Source organism: Sinocyclocheilus rhinocerous, unplaced genomic scaffold, assembly GCF_001515625.1.
Source record: "Sinocyclocheilus rhinocerous isolate Xijiao unplaced genomic scaffold, SAMN03320098_v1.1 scaffold161, whole genome shotgun sequence".
Lineage (NCBI taxonomy): Eukaryota > Metazoa > Chordata > Actinopteri > Cypriniformes > Cyprinidae > Sinocyclocheilus > Sinocyclocheilus rhinocerous.
Window position 1 is genome coordinate 155,425 of NW_015627226.1, and position 11,277 is coordinate 166,701.

An 11,277-nucleotide genomic window follows, 5' to 3' on the forward strand; every position below is an offset into this window, starting at 1 on the left:
TTATTGTTATGAAAATACCCCAAATCTGAAGAAAATCACATATATAGTATACACACATATACTATCATAATCGTGTGTTTATTATGTGGATATTTCGTGGGTACAGAGGTCTCTCTGTGTTTGCTGTGGTCAGATATCAACGTGGAAGAGTGAAGGAAGCTCGTGACAGGATGAGACATGGCTTGTTATGAGATGCAAAAGATTGACAAGGTGAAGGAGAATCAGATTTCACAGAGTCACAGCAGGAGCATGGAAGAGTAAACACACAGAGACAGCCCAGGGAGCGGCTAATTATCATCAGATCGCGTAAATCAGTGGAAAATGAATAGAAATGATGATTCTGTCTGAAGAAATATGAAGTAAACATGAGTAAAAATATCTATATATCTCCATGCATATGCATCTTTGGACTATAAGCCCTTATTAACCCTGTTCAGTGAATCTATGTGAACACAAATAAACAGCTGCAGACGTGACTGAATATGACTGCGTGGTGAATTTCTATTCTAAAAATGACACATACAGATTTATTATTTCACTCCTGACATAAATTACTAAATTACTGTCACTGCAACAATGTTTTATCAAAACAGTGGTCAAATATCGAAGCTAGAGTCTTTAATCTTTCTACTGATGCACAGTTTGTCCAGATCAAGTAAGAGTGTGATGTTTAACGTGCTGTTAAAGTGAAACAATAATAATCTGGGGCCGTCGCCGATCTTTGACCGCTAAGGGTTAAGGTAACAATGCAATACATAATATCATATTATTGATATGAATAATAAGACAATATCTGTAGTCAATATTGATTAAATTGGAGGGGGAAATCCTGCCCATACCAAGCTAGTAAAATAATGATAAAAGCACTTATCTACTTAGCACTTTCTACTTTCTATTCTGTATATTTGATCAAATAAATCCAGTCTTGACGAGCATTAGAGACTTTATTCAAAAACATTAAAAATAGTAATGTGTCCAAACTTTTGTACTGTATAAGTAAAAATATGCAAAATTTAAAATTAAATGTTGTATAAACAAAAAGGTTAAGGATCGTATTTGTTTCAAGTGCTTTTTATTGGGGGTGGGGGGACTCCAACATGAATTTTGCCTAGGGCCTCCATAATGTCTAGAACCGGCCCTGCGTTCACACCATGTCATAATAATTAAGGTAGCCTAATTACGAGAGGATTGTGCGTTTCTATGGCGACACTATCAACTACAAAATGAATCTGCAGTGTTCAGGTGGTACTGCGATCATGTTGTGTTCGACTTCATGCTGCGCAGACCGAAGCAGTGCGTGCCGGTTCTTTTTCTTCTTCTTCTTTTTTTTTTAATTAACCAGAACAAAATATACAACAGTAATGTACAAGAGTTTGCAAACCAATTATTCAGTAATCAACAACTGTATATTCGTGGAAAATATTACAAGTCTTGTTTGCTTTTTTATTAACAGTGTTCTCCAAACTCATGCAGTAGTCCTTAAGTCTCCTGAAGAAAATGGATGAAATTTGGCTTGGACCCTGACCTTCTTCTTATGTATGTGAAATTTTCCTAAAATAATAAAAAGATGTACAAGAAAAGTAAAGTAATTATTATTAAGTTAATTGGAATAATACATAAATATCAAAATTATTTAACTTGAATGTAATATTTGCTTTCCTATTAATTACATTTTCCATACCCCCCCCCCCTGTGTTAGTACAACTGTGTTCATTGTGTCCTAGGAACATGCTGTCTTTAACATATATTGCCTCAGAAGAATCACTTCCATAAGCTCTTACAACTTGTATTACTTGCTGGGGTATGGCGTTAAATACGACAGCATACTCTTTTGGCATAACTGCGCTCTAAACATGCTTAAAAACAAACAACCCAATTTGGGTTATTTTGCTAACCCAGCGTTGGGTCAAATATGGGCAAACCCAGCTGGTTTGCCTTAAATGTTTGGCCCAACACGCTGGGTTGTTTGAAAAGGACTATTGCTGGCATAAAATGAACCAAAAATATATTGTAATTTAAACACACACACACACACAGAGAGAGAGAGAGAGAGAGAGAGAGAGAACTACTAGAGGAAACAGAAATAAGCAAAGGAGAAAATGTATTAATACGCTAACTGCGCTCTAAACATGCTTAAAAACAAACAACCCAATTTGGGTTATTTTGCTAACCCAGCGTTGGGTCAAATATGGGCAAACCCAGCTGGTTTGCCTTAAATGTTTGGCCCAACACGCTGGGTTGTTTGAAAAGGACTATTGCTGGCATAAAATGAACCAAAAATATATTGTAATTTAAACACACACACACACACAGAGAGAGAGAGAGAGAGAGAGAGAGAACTACTAGAGGCAACAGTAATAAGCAAAGGTGAAAATGTATTAATAAGCGAAAAAGCCCATGTACAAAAATATTAGACACATTGAATACAGCATAATTTTCAATATTACATGCATTTAAACTCGTTTATCAAGCATTTTAGAAGTAAAAATATAACATTTGAAAGTAACATGTTAATTCAAGTGTATTAAACCGTTCTCTGTTATCCTTTCTAACCCGGAAATTACTGATTCTCGTGCCGGTGTGTCTCCGAAATCTGAGACGACGATGGGCTGGTGTTCTCCATCTGTCAACACTCCCGTTCCTCCCGGTGTAACGGCCACTAGAGTATTTACGGTAGTTTTGTGGCAGAGGGATAACTGCGCATGTGCATATAGCGTGTGTACGTTATGAAACGGTGAATAGATAATCTGCTCTACCGACTTTTGTCTGACTTTATTTTATTTCCCTCCTTTTCAGTGTGTGACCTGAGTTGGATGCTTACTTGTGTACATTTTTCCTCACTCGATCCCCATGTATGTGGACGAGTGTGTTGGCGCTTGAGGCATGTTTTTTTTAAACCCGGGGAAAAATAAGCGTTTTTACGTGAATTATTCTCCTCCAGCGCCACACAGTTTTCCTATCTGGGCTATTGAACATTTCAACTCGGTGTTACACAGAGAGTCTTCTATCGCCACCCTCCTATAATTTGAATTGACCAAACCTCCTTATATGAATAATCACTTCAATATATTATTCCAAGGTTGTCCAGTTGCCAGATCTTGTATGAAACGCATCTTACTCACACAATCGACACATCACACAAATTTCAACCTATTTGTGACCTCAACCTGGTAACCTACAACCCAGTAGCAGACGCTGGAAGCTGCATCAAGCATTACTGGTAGAAATGGGAGGAGAAGATAGCAGAGACTATTTACACTAACTCCGCCCACCAACGTGTGGTTGGGTTACACAAGATTACAAAAGACACCTTTCATACGACGACTCCAGTGGACTCGATTTCGCCGGGTGGGCTAAAAGCAGACTACACGTAGCCCGTCCAATTTAGAGCTAAATCGTGGCTACATACAGACCATGTCTTGAAATGACACTTATATATTTGTAGATATTATTGACACCGCAAACATGATGGGATATCAACCATCTCATGCGCTGCCTGGCCAAAAACTACAGTGAATCAGGTTTGATTATAAGTGGGCTACAGATAGCCGCTCTGACTACGAGCTAAATCATGGCTATGCACAGGCTATGTATTGAACATGTCAAAGAAATGAAACCAAACACCTTGTAAACGCTGTTGACTTTGCTTACATGATGAAATATCATACATCTCACAAGTTATTTTGCCTAAAAACGACATGAAACCAAATTCAAGGTTATTTGGGCTAGAAGTGGGTTACACATAGCCGGACTATATCGGGTCTATACTTAACCGAGACGTTGAAATGACGGCTATTGCTTGCTGGGTAGTTACATTACTAGTTAGGTTACTTTTTTTATCCATGAAATTTATGATATCCCAGCATACACACTCCCGATAAATATTTGTTATTAAAGCTTCAACGTTCACAGAACACTTATTTTTAAAGTCCGCATGAAATCAAAATCGAATTTATTTACTTTACTAGCGCACATTGCTAGTAATGATGTGAACAATTAATCTGTGCAAGTTAATCCGCTGAAAAAAAAAGTTGTCTTCGTAATCTTTAATCAAAATCTGAACATTTACTTCCGCTCTGGAATGGCAGTCCTTCTCTGATGATGTCAGTTTGACGGCTTGGGCAGAATATCCTTTTAAACACACCCCTCCAACCGTTAGATTGCTATGAGTGAGAGACAGAGAGGAGGAGCGCAAACATAAAACCATGCCCTCTATTCAATATTCCGTTTCAGCTGGAAATACGTCACTACACTGAAATAAAGTCGGCAGCAACTTCCGGTTCACGTGGACTTTAACTAAAGCAAGCGGCTGCTGCGTGCGTGGTTTGGCATGGCAGAATGCCAGCAAAGAGCGCTGCATTTATAATCTCTAAAAGACATCTCAGTTCATCGCAATCTCACAAATCTCTGTTATAACACAATAAATATATGCATAATGAATCTTTCATAATGTCTACAATTCGTGTGTTATAATAAGAGGATTCGTGAACACGCAAATTTCAGCACTGCATTGCTCAATGCTGCAAACATGTGTTATAGCCTAAATAGAAACTCTGCATACACTTGCACCTGTTAATCGTTTATATTTTATAATAGTTCATGTAGCTTTTGTGCAGTAGATGAATAACAATTTATTTGTTTTAGATATTTTATGTTTAGATATGCCATTTTCTCGTCTCCCGTGAATTATTCTCCTCCAGCGCCACACAGTTTTCCTATCTGGGCTATTGAACATTTCAACTCGGTGTTACACCGAGAGTCTTCTATCGCCACCGTCCCAAAATTTGAATTGACCAAACCTCCTTATATGAATAATCACGTCAATATATTATTCCAAGGTTGTCCAGTTGCCAGATCTTGTATGAAACGCATCTTACTCACAGTTGACACTGTAGGAAAGTCTTTTCCTTTAGTTTCACTTTAATATTTTACCACTAGAGGGCGCATATCTTTCATCTTACTGATACCTATACACCTTCCCTTTAAGACACTGCGTTTTATACACCACACGCGCTGGGTCAGAGTGAGCATCCGAACTTTAAAGTTGTGTGCATTCATGCAGAAAAGTAAGTTTATTTTGCATTCTCTAGCAGAAACATGCATGTCAATAATGTTGATGTTATTGTGATGATGTTGTTAATCTTGTAAGCGCATATTTGCACAGTATTATGTTATTTGTTTATCTACGTTAGGAAGCTAACTTGCTAGTTTCACGTGCAATAGTGCATTGTTATTTAATATAAATCTTGATCTGTTAGCCATTTTAAGATAGTTTGAGATGCTACACTATCATAATTATGAATTTGTAAGAGAATTTCAGACCATTGATGATTATTTATCTGTTTATGTTCAGAATGTAAATGTTTAACATCTGTACTAAGTTAATAGAAAGGCTGTAATATTTTATATCTCATTTACACAATTTTCCTCTATTTCAGACCACACACATATACACACCCCAAATACCCCAATACTTTTGCCTGTATACATTTATGCTCACCAAAGTGGCCTGTATAAACCCAACTCATTAAAGCTTTCTTGGATGTGACTCTCTGAGCCCTTTACTCTCTTACCGGAGTCGCCAGTTTTCAAAGGTCTATCAGAACAATCCAGAGGTTCCACCTCTACAGACACATCATACAAATTTCAACCCATTTGTGACCTCAACCTGGTAACCTACAACCCAGTAGCAGACGCTGGAAGCTGCATCAAGCATTACTGGTAGAAATGGGAGGAGAAGATAGCAGAGACTATTTACACTAACTCCGCCCACCAACGTGTGGTTGGGTTACACAAGATTACAAAAGACACCTTTCATACGACGACTCCAGTGGAGTAGGTAATAAAGGGCATAATTTTAGCAGTTTTTTTTTTTGACGTGATCTACCCAAGTTCGAATCCGCCTTTTGCCGAACTCATTTTTTTTTTTTTTAACACTCTGTTTATTAAGTTTTTACAATAAAATATACAGTACAAAATACAAATTAGCCTGAACCGATCTTCCCCATATAACCCTATGACATACCCCTACACCCCTAAATCTCCATCGCATAGTGCCACAAGTAAATAAATGAAACAAATATTGATTAAAAAAAAGTAAAAGATAGATAATTAGATGAGGTCTATATATTTTGTCCTGTTGATATACCCAAATAAGAGAGGAAGCTGCCCCAGTGTTTTACAAACAGATCTTGACGTTTCTTCAAGCAAAATGTTATTTTTTCAAGAGGCACATAAGATGATACTTCCTTAGTCCACATAGAAGTCGACGGAGGTTTCGAATCCTTCCATTTCAACATTATACATTTTATGGCTGCTAGAAGAGCTATTTTTACAAACCTCAGATTAACCCCCTTTTGTTCTTTAAGTAGTGAAGTGTCCCCCAGCAAGATAAGTCTGGGCTCCCTGGGTACATTAGTACCAACAACTATAGCGATGATCTCCAAGATCCCTTTCCAGTAGTCCTCTAGATCAGGGCAAGACCACAGCATATGTAAGAGAGTCCCTCTGTCCACTTTACTTCTAGGACAAAGCTCTGAGTAAGTACTTTTAAAGGTATTTAGTCTGACTGGGGTATAATAAACTCTATGTATTACATTAAATTGAATTAGTTTATGACGGCTATTAAAAGACAAAGTCTGAGCTTTCTCGCATATCGTTTCCCACTCATCATCAGTAAATAAATAGTCCAGGTCTTGTTCCCATTTAGATATAGTATTACAAACAACACCAGTCATCGCCTGGAGTAACTTGCCATAGATAAATGAGATAAAACCCTTAGGATCTCTTTTATCAAACAGGATGGCCTCGAGAGGGGAAAGAGAAAGGTTCAATAAACGACCACCTTGCTGTGTCTGAATATAATGTCTAACCCGTAGGTACTTAAAGAAAAATTTAGAAGGGAGAAAGTATTTCTGTTGTAATTGTTCGAAAGACATTAAGTGTGTCCCCCTCATAAAGCTTGTCAAAAGTTTGAATGCCATGATCATACCACTGTTTAGAAATACCATCTTTAAGAACAGGAGGTAGAAAGAGATTATAATAGAATGCAGTGGATCTAAACAGAGTCTGCCTGCAATTCAACTTTTTGCACAAATCTACACAAATTTTGCAAGTACCAACAATCAGAGGGATATAAGTCAGTTTCTTCAAACAGTTTATAGGGACAAAAGGTGTTGCAGAGCGAGCTATACCCTGTATTTGTGCCTCTTGTATTTGTCGCCAACCAAGAGTGGAGACACAGTTTGATTGCCAAATCCAGACTGTACGTAACTGAGCTGCGCAATAATATAAATAAAAAATGGGTAGCTTAAGTCCACCATTCCGGAATGTGCATAAATAGCACACTTAACACCCAAACTCTGGAATAACCTACCTAACATTGTTCGGGAGTCAGACACACTCTTGCAGTTTAAATCTAGATTAAAGACCCATCTCTTTAACCTGGCTTACACATAACACACTAATACGCTTCTAATATTCAAATCTGTTAAAGGATTTTTAGGCTGCATTAATTAGGTCAACCGGAACCGGGAACACTTCCCATAACACCCGATGTACTTGCTACATCGTTAGAAGAATGGCATCTACGCTAATATTAGTCTGTTTCTCTCTTATTCCGAGGTCACCATTGCCACCAGATCTAGTCTGTATTCAGATAAGATGGTCACTGCAGTCACCCGGATCCAGTACATATTCAGACCAGATGGTGGATCAGCACCTAGAGACGACCTCTACAGCCCTGAAAGACAGCAGAGACCAGGACAACTAGATGAGCGCCAGATACAGATCCCCAGTAAAGACCTTGTCTCAGACGACCACCGGGACAAGACCACAGGAACCAGATGAGTCCTCTGCACAATGTGACTGAAATTGAACTGCTGGTTTGGTCTGGCCAGAGGAGAACTGGCCCCCCGACTGAGCCTGGTTTCTCCCAAGGTTTTTTCTCCATTCTGTCACCGATGGAGTTTTGGTTCCTTGCCACTGTCGCCTCTGGCTTGCTTAGTTGGGGACACTTCATTTCCAGCGATATCGTCGCCTTGATTGCACAGATACTATGATACTATGAACTGAGCTGAATGAAGACATCACTGAATTCAATCATGACCTGTCTTTAACTGGAAAATTAGTGTTTACTATTGTCATTTTTGCATTATTGACACACTATTTTCCTAATTAATGCTGTTCAGTTGCTTTGACACAATCTGTATTGTTAAAAGCTCTATATAAATAAAGGTGACTTGACTTGACTTGACTTAACTTGACTCGCGGCACTTTCCCTTTCCATAAGAATCTAGAAATAATTCCATGAAGATCCTTAAAGAAAAACTTTGGCAATACAGGAGGGAGTGTCTGTTCCAGATATAAAAATTTTGGCAGAACAGTCATTTTAATAGAGTTTACTCTGCCAATTATAGAGATAGGGAGGGATTTCCAGAACTAATGGTGAATGATCAGATAAATTTCGTGGAAGGTATTCACACGAGTCCACCAAGTGCTCCTGTCTTTTATGTAGAAGAAAAAAAGTCTATTCTTGAGAAACTTTTACGGGGTCGAGAAAAAAAAGAAAAGTCGTGTTGGGTCTTATGCAAAGCCCTCCAGATATCAATCAGTTCCAATTCAGCCATTATGTGCTTCACAGCCCTTGCTGATGGGGTTAAGGTGGAGCATTTAAAGAGCGATCTATCTGCTGGATCTAGGACCAAGTTAAAGTCACCTCCAATAATTGTACAGGGTAGGGGAATTTTAAAGTGTAAATTATGAAAAAATTCAGGGTCATCTTGATTGGGGCCATAAACATTTGCTATTTTGACCATCTCAGAAGCAGTATGTCCTTTTAAAATGATATATCTTCCATAACTGTCTTTGACCGTATATTCCAATACAGAAGGTACTCTACGATTTATTAAAATAGCAACCCTTCTTGAGTGTGAGCTATATGAGGCAAAAAACACTTGTCCTGGCCACTGCCGTGACAACTTACAATGGTCAACCTCAGTCATATGGGTCTCTTGAAAGCAATGTCTATCTTGTTTTTCTTTAAAAACAATAATACTTTCTTTCTCTTTAGGTTGTTATTAATACCATTAATATTCCAGGACAGATATTAATATTTATCTCTATCAGGTATCATTTAAAGAAAAAGAAACAGTGCCCCCCCACCCCACATAACACTTTCCCTGTGAACATACCGAACAGACTCGCGTAACGTTGCATACACAAGTAGTGCACAACTTCAAGCTAAAGCTTCCCACATTTTATAGCGGAATTATTAACGCAAGCTATACGTTACCATCTACTGGGTAGAACAAGTTGAAGCTAAGACACAGATCAACTTTAAATAGATACAAACAATGACTCATCAAAAGGATCTCGAACAGTAGCCTATAATAGACAGAACGCTAAGGCAACATTGAACAGTTTCAGTACAGTCCTTTCTGACACCTATTTAAAGTCCAATTGTCCACAAATCCAGTGACTACTCATAATGTACCTGCAGTCTCACTCCGAACCTGCCGACAGCAGTGTCGGGTGATGAGCTTTCAAATAAGCCTCAGCCGCGTCTTTAGAGCTGAAATCGCGGGCCTTCAGGGAGATTCACCCTCAAAGTGGCCGGATACTGCATACTGTAGGAGATATTGTGGTCCCGTTTCTTCTTATAGAGGGTCGTTGACATGTCCCGAAAGATCACAATTTTGGAATTGTCATATAGGAGATCCTTTTTCTCCCGCGCCGCATTCATTATTGAGACTGTATCTTTGAAGCGAAGCAGTTTAATCACGATGGCTCTCGGTCTTTCGTGCTCTGCTGGCCGACGCTGAAGTGTACGGTGGGCCCGCTCAATTTCAAACGGGCGCTCCTGATCCACACCGATGATTTTAGGGAGCCATTCCTCCATAAACGACACTACATCTCTCCCCTCAACCCCTTCAGGGGCCTTTGAGATCCGGACCTTTGCATATATAGGCTTACAAAAAACAAAAAAAAACAAAAAAAAAAAACACCCCAACTCTAAGCAATTCTTTTTATTTGAGGAGGAGTAGGAGGTGGAGGAGGAGAGAGACAGAAAATCTCTTTCTAAACTGTTGAGCAAACAAGGAAAACATTCCATATGAATAAGGCACCGAATTGAAAAGATCTCCAGTAAATGTTACGCAAAATTCCCATGACCATGTCAATGACCACATCCCTCACCATTCCCTTGACCACTTCCGTGACCATGGCCGCTTACCTGACCACTACCCTGGCCATAACCGCTACCCTGGCCACTTCCCTGACCGCTACCCTCACCATACCCGCTTCCCTGACCATAACCGCTTCCCTGACCGCTACCCTCACCATAACCGCTTCCCTGGCCGCTTCCCTGGCCGCTACCCTGACCGCTACCCTAACCCTAACCCAACCCTAACCCTAACCCTAACCCTAACCTAACCACCCTGGCCCTGGCCGCTTCCCTGGCCATAACCGCTTCCCTGGCCGCTACCCTGGCCGCTTCCCTGACCCTGGCCGCTACTCTGACCATGACCACTTCCCTGACCGCTTCCCTGGCCGCTACTCTGACCATGACCACTTCCCTGACCGCTTCCCTGGCCATAACCACTTCCCTGGCCACTTCCCTCGCCCTGGCCGCTTCCCTGACCACTACCCTGGCCCAGGCCGCTTCCCTGGCCATAACCGCTTCCCTGACCGCTACCCTGGCCGCTTCCCTGACCATAACCTCTTCCCTGGCCGCTACCCTGGCTGCTTTCCTGACCGCTACCCTGGCCCTGGCCGCTACCCTGGCCATTACCGCTGCCCTGGCCGCTGCCCTGGCTGCTTTCTTGACAACTTGCCTGACCTCTTCCCTGACAATGTGGTTCACTGCATGCGAAGCCAGCGGTGGTTGGGCAACATTTCTGTGTGGCAGGACACTGGCCATCATGGAAACAGCTTTTAGCACACAGTGGAATCATCTCCGGTATGGGACATTGACCCGGCTTCACTGCGTGGACACAGATAGTCGGCTTTAGTTTGTGCATATAGACAGTATGCCACTTCAATATACAATACGAAAAACTCAAAAGCATGAATAGCCAGTTTTACCTACAGACTGAATTATTTAAGTATTATGCCTCTTTATTTTGTAAAGCCATCCTGTGCTTAACTATCCTAAGGGATGCATTCAAACCTACCTTAGACGAGAAGAACAAAAGGCAAAGTCAATTAAATTCAATGTGTTTGTCTGTGTGTGTGTCTGTCTGTCTCTGTGTTGGGACCCTCAGCATCCATTATTAACTG

At 40.3% G+C, this 11,277-nt stretch overlaps 1 long non-coding RNA gene across 1 annotated transcript; it reads right to left on the reverse strand.

The window, feature by feature from the left end:
• Positions 1-10,337: 10,337 nt before the first annotated feature.
• LOC107722027 (uncharacterized) lies at positions 10,338-10,991 on the reverse strand. Its single transcript, XR_001637762.1, has 3 exons — positions 10,718-10,991; positions 10,436-10,467; positions 10,338-10,375 (listed from the first exon to the last, which is right to left on the reverse strand). It is a non-coding gene; the product is annotated as an uncharacterized LOC107722027 (long non-coding RNA).
• Between the last annotated feature and the right edge of the window lie 286 nt (positions 10,992-11,277).